Here is a 14,021-nt window from a genome sequence, read left to right as displayed (position 1 = left end):
AAAAAGGTACACAAAATCTGAAAAAAAAATATACAAAAGTTCAAATCCTCAAAATGAAAAAATAAATACAAAAAAATGATGAATATTTGATATCTCTGTGTTAGTTAATGTCCGATCGATCAAACTATAACATAAAATAATTCAGTCAATGGCGTAACGAGAAAAAAAATCAAAACGCCAGAATTGCGTTTTTTCAGGCACCGCAAAAGCATAAAAGAATGTAATAAAAGGCAATCAAAGCATCCTATCCACCCCAAAATAATATCAATTAAAGCATTGACTTGGGGCACAAAAAATAAGCCCTATCGAGCCATATATCCCGAAAATTGAAAATGTTACGGCTCTCGGAAAATGTCGACACAAGCAAAATTTTTTTTTTTTTTTTACAAATTTCTGAATGTTTTTTTAACCGCTTAAATAAAATAAAAATGATGCATGTTTTGGTATCTGCGGCCTCGTTCTGACCTGGAGAATCATATTGTCAGGTCATTACTAACATAAAAAAAATGCTGAAAATAAAAATTGGGGAACTTTCGCTTTCTTTTTTGCAATTTTTCTGTGCTTGGAATTTCCACTAGGTCACATGATAAAATGGATGACGACAGTACAACTCATCTTGCAAAAAACAAGCCCTCGGACGACTATGACGACGTAAAAATCAAATAAGTTATGGCTCTTTAAAGAAATGGAGGGAAGAACGAAAAGGCAATAATGGAAAAGTACCTGATCGGTAAGGGGTTAATAACCATTATAATCAATCTGCTTGCTGTAAATGAATGTCGACATTCTTGTACATGGCCACTAATTTACAACCTGTACAGAGCTTATTACAGCTCACAGCTGATTGTTTGGTACATTGTATCCAGTCTAGACAATACTTTTTTTTTTTTTTAGCTAAAACTTTAATCGGCACAAATCTCTCTCCAGTCCTCATATTTTGTTACAATGTATCAGTGCAGGATCCCATGTAGTTTATCTCAGGAAGGATTGTCTACATTGGATGCAATTGGAACAAACCCTCAGCTGTTAGGCTGCACATGGAATCTTTTTTCTCGAAGCTTTCCGAGCAGAAACTGAGCAATAGTTTTATTGGAGTTTTGAGATTTGGAAAGTTTCCGCTAAGTTTTGTAGGAGGTTTGGAATATCCGCTAAGTTTCGTAGGAAGTTTGGAAAGTTTCCGTTAAGTTTTGGAAAGTTTCTAAGTTTTGTAGGAGTTTTGGAAAGCTTCCGCTAAGTTTTGTAGGAGGTTTGGAAGTTTCCGTTAAGTTTTGGAAAGTTTCTAAGTTTTGGAGGAGTTTTGGAAAGCTTCCGCTAAGTTTTGGAACGTTTTCGCTAAGTTTTGGAAAGTTTCCGCTAAGTTTTGGAGGAGGTTTGGAAAGTTTCAGCTACGTTTTGTAGGAGGTTTGGAAAGTTTCAGCTATGTTTTGGAAAGTTTCCGCTAAGGTTTGGAGGAGGTTTGGTAAGTTTCCTATAAGTTTTGGAGGAGGTTTGGAAAGTTTCAGCTAAGGTTTGGAGGAGGTTTGGAAAGTTTCAGCTACGTTTTGTAGGAGGTTTGGAAAGTTTCAGCTATGTTTTGGAAAGTTTCCGCTAAGGTTTGGAGGAGGTTTGGTAAGTTTCCTATAAGTTTTGGAGGAGGTTTGGAAAGTTTCAGCTAAGTTTTGTAAAGTTTCCGCTAAGTTTTGTAGGAGTTTTGGAAAGTTTCCGCTACGTTTTGGAGGAGGTTTGGAAAGTTTCAGCTATGTTTTGGAAAGTTTCCGCTAAGGTTTGGAGGAGGTTTGGAAAGTTTCCTATAAGTTTTGGAGGAGGTTTGGAAAGTTTCAGCTATGTTTTGTAAAGTTTCCGCTAAGTTTTGTAGGAGTTTTGGAAAGTTTCCGCTACGTTTTGGAGGAGGTTTGGAAAGTTTCAGCTATGTTTTGGAAAGTTTCCGCTAAGGTTTGGAGGAGGTTTGGAAAGTTTCTGCTAAGGAGGAAACCTCCTCCAAACCTAAGTTTTTAAAAGTTTCCTCTAAGTTTTGAAGGAGTTTTAGAAAGTTTCCGCTAAGTTTTTGCTCCAAAACCTTTCTGTGCACATAGCCTTAGAAGTATTAAATCAACTGGGGTTCTTTTAAGCAGGAATTTGGGGGTCGTTTAGGGCTTTCCATTGATCCCAGCTGCAGAGGTGACTTTTTGGGAGTCCTGGATTGCACAGCAGCGATGTCTGGATGGGGGATGAGCCCTTCTGAATATTTATGATGCACCAGCAGCCGCGTCTTAATTGCTTTGTGATTTTTTTTGTGTGCAAATAATTTGACATAAATTACAAACTAATTATGAATTAGAATATTAATGCCGGATTTGAGTTGAAAGCCGGACGACAAAAGTGTAGTTAAGTCCACGGGAGTCTGGCTGCGCGCTCAGCGTCTTGTGACATGTGAATCGTCGCGGGTTTTGTTAGCGCCGAGCGTCTTATGGGTTCACGCTTTTCTAATTGGTATCTAGAGTCCAGCTGCGGCTGAAGATTAATTGGCGCAGGGACTGGGGACTTGTGTCTCCTCTACAGGGGGATCAGAGGGGAGACAGTCAGTCCCTCCGCACCGCTGAGAACGTGTAAATGAGTTTTGTGATTGAGGACGGATCGCTTTACGTGTCAGGACAGAAACTGTTCCCTAGAGGATAAAGTAAAGATTTGGAGCCGGCAATATAGGAAGGAAAATGAAGCAAGTCTTCAAGATGTCAGGTAGAACTTCATACATGTGATGGGGAAAAAAAACCCCTCTTCTCTTTCTACTTAAAGGGAATGTCCACTTTTTATCATCATTTTCAGGTCCAACATTGTGTACCGGTTCATTCCCTAATATATCGTTACAGAAATCACTGGTCCATTTTCTGGCACTTAGCACCAAATCCCCGTCATATACAGTGATGGAGTTCTGATTCATGCTGCCCATGGTTTGTTCTGCCAGGCTCTGACTCATGTTGCCCGTGGTTTGTGCAGCCAGGCTCTGATTCATGCTGCCCGTGGTTTGTTCTGCCAGGCTCTGATTCATGCTGCCCATGGTTTGTTCTGCCAGGCTCTGACTCATGTTGCCCGTGGTTTGTGCAGCCAGGCTCTGATTCATGCTGCCCGTGGTTTGTTCTGCCAGGCTCTGATTCATGCTGCCCGTGGTTTGTGCAGCCAGGCTCTGATTCATGCTGCCCGTGGTTTGTGCAGCCAGGCTCTGATTCATGCTGCCCGTGGTTTGTGCTGCCAGGCTCTGATTCATGTTGCCCATGGTTTGTGCAGCCAGGCTCTGATTCATGCTGCCCGTGGTTTGTGCTGCCAGGCTCTGATTCTTGCTGCCGTGGTTTGTGCTGCCAGGCTCTGATTCATGCTGCCCATGGTTTGCACAGCCAGGGTCTGATTCATGCTGCCCGCGGTTTGTGCAGCCAGGCTCTGATTCATGCTGCCCGTGGTTTGTGCTGCCAGGCTCTGATTCTTGCTGCCGTGGTTTGTGCTGCCAGGCTCTGATTCATGCTGCCCATGGTTTGCACAGCCAGGCTCTGATTCATGCTGCCCGTGGTTTGTGCAGCCAGGCTCTGATTCATGCTGCCGTGGTTTGTGCAGCCAGGCTCTGATTCATGCTACCCATGGTTTGCACAGCCAGGCTCTGATTCATGCTGCCCATGGTTTGCACAGCCAGGCTCTGATTCATGCTGCCCGTGGTTTGTGCAGCCAGGCTCTGATTCATGCTGCCGTGGTTTATGCAGCCAGGCTCTGATTCATGCTGCCCGTGTTTTGTGCAGCCAGGCTCTGATTCATGCTGCCCGTGTTTTGTGCAGCCAGGCTCTGATTCATGCTGCCCGTGGTTTGTGCAGCCATGCAGGGTATTTTAACCCTGCTATGAATTTATGCAATGAGTGAATATGAATACACCTGTAACTACCCGTGCACGGCCCCCCTATTACCTCTACGTCTTTTATATAGGGAAAAAGTGCAGATTGCAGCAACCTGTAGACTCACTTATTAATAGCGCATGTAGGGAAAAAAATGACAGCAACCCCGTTTTTCATAAATTAGTGCCCCCTTCCTCCGTGTGCTCTGTGTATCAGGGCCACTAGCAGTGTGGGATATCCTCCAGATGATCCGTCATTAATTACTGTAACACAGATGAAGTGTAAGATCGCTCTGCTGGAACTAGTTCATGCGCACCCTGAAGAGACGGCAGCTTCGGGAAGTTCCTGAACAGCGGCCAGAAATATTATATTCATAGAATGCGGTGATAGGAGCTCGGATCTCAGAGGAGACGGTAAAAAACTGTTCTCACCTGCAATATAAATCACACCTACTGAAGAAGATAATGAGGCTGAAATAACTGATCCCACAACTTTCTGATGGTGAATCCACAGGCAAAAGGGAACTAGATACTTAAAATCCCTGCAGGGGAAATAAGTCTCTTATACAAGCACTGAATCCATGAATTATAAATGACATTACTGCTACATAGACTACACTTACATAAAGGTGCAGACACAAGATATGGGCACTTTGCTGTAAAATAGGTCCCCTTAATGCACAATTAATTTTCACCTGCTTCGGGGATGGGGGCCCTTTTACCTCTCAGACCCCAATGTTATGGCAGCAAGTGCTTATATAATTGAGATACTTAGGGATGAAATTGGGCGATTTACATGTGTCCGTCAGTAGGGCTGCCACTAGGAATTTCAGGGCCCCATGCTGGCAAAATTTTAGGGTCCCCTTGAATCTTCCCCAAGGCTCCACCCCAGCTACGCCTTAACCCCTTGAACCTTCCACAGGCCCGCTCTTGTAAAACTCCTCTTCTTCATCACCACGTCCTCACCAATCACACAGTAACAGTTCTCATCTAACACCAGATCACATACATAACCAGCAGCTTTGGTTTTGGCCAAAAGATTTTTTAAGCCGCCACCACGACAAGGTAGAGTCTTTTGGCCAGGATCTACTCCATTCTATTAAACATTTCTGAAAACGTCCAACACTCTTTTCAGGTATATTTTTATTTATTTTTCTTTAAGGGAATGAGTCACATACATTTTTTTAAATGACCATAATTAGTAATTAGTGATGAGTGAGTATACTCGTTGCTCGGGTTTTCCTGAGCACGCTCGGGTGGTATCCGAGTATTTGTGACTGCTCAGAGATTTAGTTTTTGTTGACGGCAGCTGCATGACACTATATACAGAGCTCGTGTATAATGTCAATGATGATCACTATATGATCTGTACACTATATACAGAGCTCCTGTGTATAGTGTTAGTGGTTATCCCTTTATTTTCTGTACACTGACACTATATGCAGAGCTCCTGTGTATAATGTCACTGATGATCCCTGTATTACCTGTACACTATTCACTATATACAGAGCTCCTGTGTATAATGTCATTGGTGATCACTGTATTACCTGTACATTGACACTATATACAGAGCTCCTGTGCATGATGTCATTGATGATCACTTTATTACCTGTACATTGACACTATACACTGTGTATTATATACAGAGCTACTATGTATAATGTCACTGGTGAGTCAGTTCGTTACCTGTACACTGACACTACACACTGTATACTATGTACGGAGCTCCTGTGTATAATGGCATTTATGGTAATATTGATTATATGTTGGGATTCCCTAGCAACCAGGCAACCCCCACATGTACTCAGGCTGGCTAGCAGCTGTAAATCATGCAGCTGCCGTCAACAAAAACTAAATCTCCGTGCAGTCCCAAATACTCGGAGACCACCCGAGCGTGCTCAGGAAAACTCGAGCAACGAGTATACTCACTCATCACTAATTACCACCACATACTGACTGAATAACACCGCATACAAGGAATAAATACTGTCACTCCATGACCAGATTACATATTACCACCACATAGTGACTGACTACTACAAGACTGATCATTAGTAAAAAAAAAACAGAATACTAATATTACCATAAATGCCATTATACACAGGAGCTCCGTACATAGTATACAGTGTGTAGTGTCAGTGTACAGGTAACGAATTGACTCACCAGTGACATTATACATAGTAGCTCTGTATATAATACACAGTGCATAGTGTCAATGTACAGGTAATACAGTGATCATCAGTGACATCATGCACAGGAGCTCTGTATATAGTGTCAATGTACAGGTAATACAGGGATCATCAGTGACATTATACACAGGAGCTCTGTATATAGTGTTAGTGTACAGGTAATACAGTGATCACCTGTGACATTATACACAGGAGCTCTGTATATAGTGTCAGTGTACAGGAAATAAAGGGATAACCACTAACACTATACACAGGAGCTCTGTATATAGTGTACAGATCATATAGTGATCATCATTGACATTATACACGAGCTCTGTATATAGTGTCAGTGTACAGGTAATACAGTGATGATTGGTGACATTACACACATGAGTTCTGTAAATAGTGTCAGTGTACAGGTAATACAGTAATCACCAGTGACATTATACACAAGAGATCTGTATATAGTGTCAGTGTTAAGGTAATACAGGGATCAACAGTGACATTATACACAAGAGCTCTGCATATACTGTCAATGTACAGATAATACAGTGATCACCAGTGACATTATGCACAGGAGCTCTGTATATAGTGAATAGTGTACAGGTAATACGGGGATCATCAGTGACATTATACACAGGAGCTCTGTATATAGTGAATAGTGTACAGGCAATACAGGGTTCATCAGTGACATTATACACAGGACCTCTGTATATAGTGAATAGTGTACAGGTATTACAGTGATCATCAGTGATATTATACACAGGAGCTCTGTATATAGTGAATAGTGTACAGGTAATACAGTGATCACCAGTGACATTATACACAGGGGCTCTGTATATAGTGAACAGTGTACAGGTAATACAGGGATCATCAGTGACATTATACACAGGAGCTCTGTATATAGTGTTAGTGTACAGGTAATACAGTGATCACTAGTGACATTACACACAGGAGCTCTGTATATCGTGTATAGTTTACAGGAAATACAGGGATAAACACTAACATTATACACAGGAGCTCTGTATATAGTGTACAGATCATATAGTGATCATTAGTGACAATATACACAAGCTCTGTATATAGTGTCAGTGTACATGTAATACAGTGATGACTAGTGACATTATACACATGAGCTCTGTATATAGTGTCAGTGTACAGGTAATACAGTGATCACCAGTGGCATTATACACAAGAGCTCTGCATATAGTGTCAGTGTTAAGGTAATACAGGGATCACCAGAGACATTATACACAAGAGCTCTGCATATAGTGTCAATGTACAGGTAATACACTGATCACCAGTGACATTATACATAGGAGCTCTGTATATCATGTATAGTGTACAGGCAATACAGGGATAACCACTGACATTATACACAGGAGCTCTGTATATAGTGTATAGTGTACAGATAATATCGTGGTCACCAGTGACATTACACACAGGAGTTCTGTATATGGTGTCAGTGTATAGTGTGAGTGTACAGGCAACACACTGACTCACCAGTGAAGTCTCTGGTGGAAGATATTCATCTTACCTTTTCATCTTCATCCAGCACAGACCGCCATCACTTCTTCCAGCCAGGACTCGTCTCTGTAGAAAATAACAGTTATCTAGAGCAGATTCCCCAACTTCTACACTATGCCAGATGAATAAAAAAAATATTCTCAAAAATAAAATACATCACAGCAGTAATAATATCCATTAATTAGCCCCTACTGTAAAAATGTCCAACATCCTGGCCCCTATGTGTCTCCATCCATATGTCCTCCCATCATGGACCCATGGGTCCTCCCATCATGGCCCCATATGTCTCCACCATGCCCCCAAATATGTCACAATCATGTCCTCTTAGGCTAGTTTCACATTTGCGTTTAAAAACGCAGCGTTTAAAACGCATCTGCAGGTGGTGAAAAAAACGCATGTAAATGCGTACAAACGCTGCGTTTTTTAGACGCATGCGTTTTCGCATGCGGTAAAAAAAGCCGCGATTTTACGCGTTTACATGCGTTTTTTCCTGCGTTTGCGTTTTTGGTACCCATGATGAGAAATTTCACAAAAGAAAAATCAAGATCCAGACACCGCCAATGGGACTACAGAGGGCATGTGTGACATGACTCTGTGGACCAAAATATGGAAAAATTGTAGCTCTCAAAATGTGTTTGTAATGCAAAAAATATTTTTGGGAATAAAAAGCGTCTTTTGTGTGACAGCTGCCAATCATAAAAATCAACCAGAAAACCCACTATAAATAGAAATCAAACCCCCTTCATCAACTCCTTAGTTAGGGAAAAATTAAAAAATTGTATTTATTTCCATTTTCCCATTAGGGTTAGGGGTAGGGTTAGGGCTAGGGTTAGGGTTATGGCTAGGGTTAGGGGTAGGGTTAGGGCTAGGGGTAGGGTTAGGGCTAGGGTTAGGGTTATGGCTAGGGTTAGGGCTAGGGTTAGGGGTAGGGTAAGGGTTATGGCTAGGGTTATGGCTAGGGTTAGGGGAAGGGTTAGGGCTAGGGTTAGGGTAAAGGCTCGACTGGTGGAGGCTGCAGTGATAGTTGACTTTGTGGAACTTTCTTCCTTCTCCCATCTCTGGAGCTCAGCCACAGTGATCTTGGGGTTCTTCTTTTATCTCTCACCATGGCTCTTAGCGCATGACAGTGATGTGCGTTGTGTTCAGCCATCAGCCTCTGATTAGCTGGCGGCTCCTATTGCTGTGCAGGAAGCGGTTCTGCGCGGCAGTAGAATGTAACTGAACATGTGTCCTACCTAGGTGGAGGCTTACAAATTTAACTCTTTCACCCGCCCAGGACATTTTCCGTTTTATTTTTTTTTTCGTGTTTGTTTTTTACAGGTAAAAAAACCAGGTTGAGGTCAGAAGCACAAATGTCTTTTTGATCCAAGTGCTGTCTATGAAAAATGGACAGTACCCAATGTTATTCAATAGGGCAGGGCAGGGCAGGGCAGGTGAGCGATTTTTATTTTTATTCATTTTTCTTACAGACTGAATCCGCATGTGGGAAAAACTGGCAGCATGCACGAGATTCTTCCATGTGTCAGACGATTTAATTCTATGGGTGTGCCAAAAAAAATCCAATGCCAAGCAAAGCCGGCATTTAGCTTTTTTTTTTCTTTTATGGATACATTGCAATTCTTTAAAATAGGAAATTGATATTAATAAAATGGATGTCACAGGGGCATCAAGTGATAAAACAATCATTCAAGATTTCTGGATGAAATCTTTGTTTCCAGCATGTGATGCTCTTTCACACTCACCTGTGGCAAGTAACAGGTGTGGGCAATATGAAAATCACACCTGAAACCAGATAAGAGGAGAAGTTGACTCAATCTTGGCATTGTGCATTTGTGTGTACCACGCGAGGGATGGAGAACAGAAAGAGGATAAGAGAACTGTCTGAGGATTTGATAACCAACATTGTTGAACAATATCAACAATCTCAAAGTTGCAAGTCCATCTCCAGAGATCTTAATTTTTTTTTTTTTGTCCATGGTGCGCAACATAATCAAGACGTTTACAACCCATGGTGCTGTAGATAATCTCCCTGGAGGTGCATGGCAGAGAAAAATTGATGAGCGGTTGCAGCAAAGGATATTTTGGATGGTGGATAAGCAGCCCCAATCAAGTTCCAAAGAAATTCAAGCTGTCCTGAAGGCTCAGGGGGCATCAGTGTCAGCGCGAACTATCCGTCCAAATGCGAATGAAAAAAAACGCTATGACAGGAGACCCAGGAGGACCCCACTATTGACACAGAGACATAAAAAAGCAAGACTGCAGTTTGCCAAAATGTATGTGAGTAATCCAAAATCCTTCTGGGAAAGCATCACGTGGACAGATGAGACCAAGATGGAGTTTTTTGGTAAAGCACATCATTCTACTGTTTACAGAAAATGGAATGATGTCTACAAAGAAAAGAACACTACCTACAGTCAAATATGGTGGAGGTTCACAGATGTTTTGTGGTTGTTCTGCTACCTTTGGCACTGGGTGCCATGACTGTGTGTATCATGAAACCTAAAGATTACCAAAGTATATTGGATGGTAATGTAGTGTCAGAAAGCTAGATCATGGGTCTTCCACCAGGACAATGACCCCAATCATACTTCAAGGATCACCAAGGCATGGATGTAAAACATAATGCTGGAGAGTTCTGAAGTGGCAGCAATGAGTCCGGATCTAAATCTCATTGATCACTTGTGGAGAGATCTTACAAATGCTGTTGGGAGAAGACGCCTTCACATATGAGAGACCGGGAGCAGTCTCTAAGATGAAGAGTCATTCAAAATTCCAGCTGAGAGGAGTAAGAAGCTTGTGGTTGGTTATAGGAAGCGATTGATTGCAGTTATTTATTCCAAAGGGTGCAACCAAATATTAAGTTGAGGGTGCCAACAATTTTGTAAGGACCATTTTGGGGGTTTTGTGCGAAATTATGTCCAATTTTGTCATTTTTTTCCAATTTTTTTGTGTTGTTCCAATAAACACAAAGGAAATAAAAATGTGTATAACAAAACATGGGGAATTTTCTGGAACGATTACAAGGGTGCCATGAGTTCAGGGACTTGAAGATCGGTGACTCATCTGTGCATCTCATCATCTGGCCTCATCCTTAAAGGAAATGTTCTCAGATGCAACAACAGGAAAACTTATTATCTCACAAAGAGACTTAAGAGGGAACGCTACCGAAATGTCAACCCTCCCTTACCCAAGCATGAGTTACAAGGGGGCGCTAGCAAATTATTAGACCCCACTCCTTAACGCAGTATGGCTTAAAGGGGAACTCCAGCTAAAAGCAGCCCTCTCCCCTATTTCCCATGTAGTCATCGTTGTTATATTTTCACTACATTGTTGCAGTGAGCGTTTGGGATTTCCATAAAAGTTATTATATATGACAGCAACTAGGTGCCCCATTGTATAATTAGCATTTTCCATTTGGTTGTAAACCTTTGGCATTTACGTTCGCTCCAAAGACGGCATCTAGAATCACCTAAATGGGCAGGGGCTCCTACTTTTGGGTAGCCCACCCTTTTTGGCCTGAGACCTTTTCGAATTGGCTCCGATTGTTTCCGAAGACTTAGGACCGTCTTGGCAAATTTGAAACCATTATGCTGTTACCGGCCCATGGAGAGACGAGGGTCAGCCTCAGTTGATCCTACCCCCTTTTTCCACTGGGCTTGGGCAGAACTCCTATAAGAAAGCAAAGGTGGAAGCATACACCAAGCCCTTCTTTATAGGTGGCAAAACACAAGTGCCATCATTCGGACCCCTTCTTGACTCCGATTTAGGCAAGACCTACAGCCGTCTTCATCCTGAGATTCCTGGTTCATAAAGTGAAGGTTAAGAGATCAAAAAGTAATAAGGAATGGAATGTATCTCTATATATAATGTTGGGCGACAAACCCGTTGGGTTCAGTAGTGGTCGTTAAGGGGTTGTCAGCAGCACCCCTTTCTTATGTAGGCGACTAAACTAATTCAGGAAGTTGTAACAATAGTTTTATCTGTTCATGTAGATATGGTATAAATCGCCTGCAGAATTCCCTTTAATCCTCTGGAACGTGACTGATTAATCTGTGGCAGTGTTTCCATATCTGTATTATTCTAATCAGTAAATAAGCTTCCGTTCGGGATCTTCCACACGTCCTGATATCTCCGGTACTGGAGAAACCCATATCGGAGTTATCCCTGTGTTACATACATGTGGCATCCATGTGCCGCATTAATGTGACAAGTACCGGCACCCGGGAAAAAGCAATACAGTTCACCCTGTTCCCAGGTGCCGGGTGCTGAAGGCAGATCTGATCATTGTCGCCTGGTCTCCCTGTGATCAGCACACCCAGGCAACAATGATGGGAGTTGCATTCAGCACCCGGTGTATACAATAAATAAATATAAAAAAAATCATGTGATCTCCTGTGTAATTACAAGCAGAGGGAAAGCCCACGGCTGGGGACTGATGTTAATAATCTGGGAAAGGGGCCAATATCCCAAAAGATTCTCAGGCTATTAATAATTTGCTTAGCCTTTACTGGTTAGTTTAGGGGGGGGCCCCAGCAAAAATGATGTAGGGGTCTTCCTATAATTTCTAACCAGCAAAGGCTAAACAGACAGTTGTGGGCTGATATTAATAGCATGGGAAGGGGCCAGTGATATTGGCCCCCCTCCCAGGCTAAGAACATCAGCCCTCAGCTGCCCAGAAATGGCGCATCCTTAGCCTTGCTCTTCCCACTTGACAAGTGGGGTAATAGGGTTAGGGTTGATGTCAGCTGTTTTATCACTGCTGACATCAAGCCCAGGGGCTTGTAATGGAGAGGCATCTATAAGACACCCCCATCACTAACCCCATAGTAAGAAATACACAGCCAGATTAAAGTCTTTTAATTGAAAGAAGGACACGGACTCCTTTATTTAAAAAAAATTATTATTGGCACCACAGCTCAAAAGAAAACGACTTTATACTCACCTAATCCAACATCTGCGTCCAGCACAGTTGCTGCTTCCTGTTCTATTGTATCTTGCAGTAGACATCGGCTGCATGATGCAGAGACTTCTATTCCGGGGCAGTAAGGACAGAATGATTGCAAACTACAAGCAAATAAAATTTAAGAGAAAATCAAAAAGTAAATTATCAGTAAGCTGCTGCACATGGAGGACCTCCGTAAGGAGGCTGGGGGTCCTACTTATCGTGACCCCGTGTCTGGCTCCACCGCCATCTTTACACTTGTTTCCTGGAGCTCCTCATTATTCATATAGTCTGCAGTAAATGCTTATTATGCAGGAGCCGTGGAAGGCGCCGCTGATTGCTGTGGGCTATCGCAGTTCGTTAATGTGCGCCCCCACGGTGGGCTCGCACATCGTCAGCCCAACCCTGACATAGGGTAGACCCCAGGAGGCAGAGGCGGCTATCACATCGAGTTAGCCATGCCCCGCTGCCTTGGCGAATTATGAAATTCATATTAGGGTGACGTTGGGACAAGAATACCAAAGTAGGGGGACCCCCCACAACAAAGGCTCGGAGCCCGAGGGGGTCTGCGCACGGAGACCACGAGATAATTGTGCAGATAGGAACATTATGTTATCCGGATTTCCTAATGAATCCATAGATCAGACGGCACAATGAAACGATCCGATCCTCATGCACAATTAGCACCAGCCCGATAGTCAACTCTCTGTCCATTTAGGAACTATATATTTGCATAAGTTACTGCGCCCCCCTCCGTGCACCCATAATTAGATCTCCAGGAATGCGGATTTTATTAATGTCCTCCCCGAACGTCTTACAAGAATTCTCCAGTTTTATGTAAACTAAATGAAACTTTCTGCTGAATGGAAACATTCACAGGTTTAAGACTTCCCTGGATCCTGTTCACACAAGGACAAGGTTTCAACTGAAAAAAAAAAAAATCAGGACATTTTAATGTCTTTAAAGCTGTATGTCCGCCATTACATATCAGCACATATGTCCACCGAAAGCACAGGGCACAAAGCACAACGCCCTACTGCCCACCATAATGGCATCCTGTATCTTTACTGGTGTACTTACTACATGTTCACAGTCCTATAGTTCCAGGATCATATTCTGTCAGCCTGCAGTCACCACTAGGGGGAGCTCACTCCATACCGGTGTATACAGCTAGTATTAATCCGGATTAAAGTGGTGGCTAAAGGGAAAGGCAGGTTTTTTTGGCCTCCTTTTTATCTCCACAGACCATATACATCCAACCTTATATCCTATATTCAATGCCCAGGAAACACTAAGGTGCATCGTCCATACCAGTACTGCCAGAAGGGTAATGGCCTCCAACCAAGACCACAGTTACTGCCACTATCCACTGGACCCAACCTGGAGGCCAACACCCATTACCAGTACCCCCCTGCCTCTTAGGAGAGTCGCCACCAGGCTACCAAATTATACGGCACAATACTCGCGCACAATAAACTCTCTATACCCCTGGCGCACAGTCACACACTGGACCCAGATTCCAGAAATCCTGGCT

General features: G+C 42.8%; 1 long non-coding RNA gene across 2 annotated transcripts in view; it reads left to right on the top strand.

Moving 5' to 3' along the window:
• Positions 1-14,021, top strand: part of LOC138650863 (uncharacterized) — a 92,791-nt gene that overhangs the window by 27,989 nt on the left and 50,781 nt on the right. For both annotated transcript variants that reach the window (XR_011315410.1, XR_011315409.1), the window contains exon 2: positions 579-730. This is a non-coding gene — a long non-coding RNA (uncharacterized lncRNA). The remainder of the gene's footprint in view (positions 1-578; positions 731-14,021) is intronic.

This window comes from Ranitomeya imitator, chromosome 10 (assembly GCF_032444005.1).
Source record: "Ranitomeya imitator isolate aRanImi1 chromosome 10, aRanImi1.pri, whole genome shotgun sequence".
Taxonomy (NCBI): Eukaryota; Metazoa; Chordata; class Amphibia; order Anura; family Dendrobatidae; genus Ranitomeya; species Ranitomeya imitator.
This window is presented reverse-complemented; position numbering and strand designations above follow the sequence as displayed.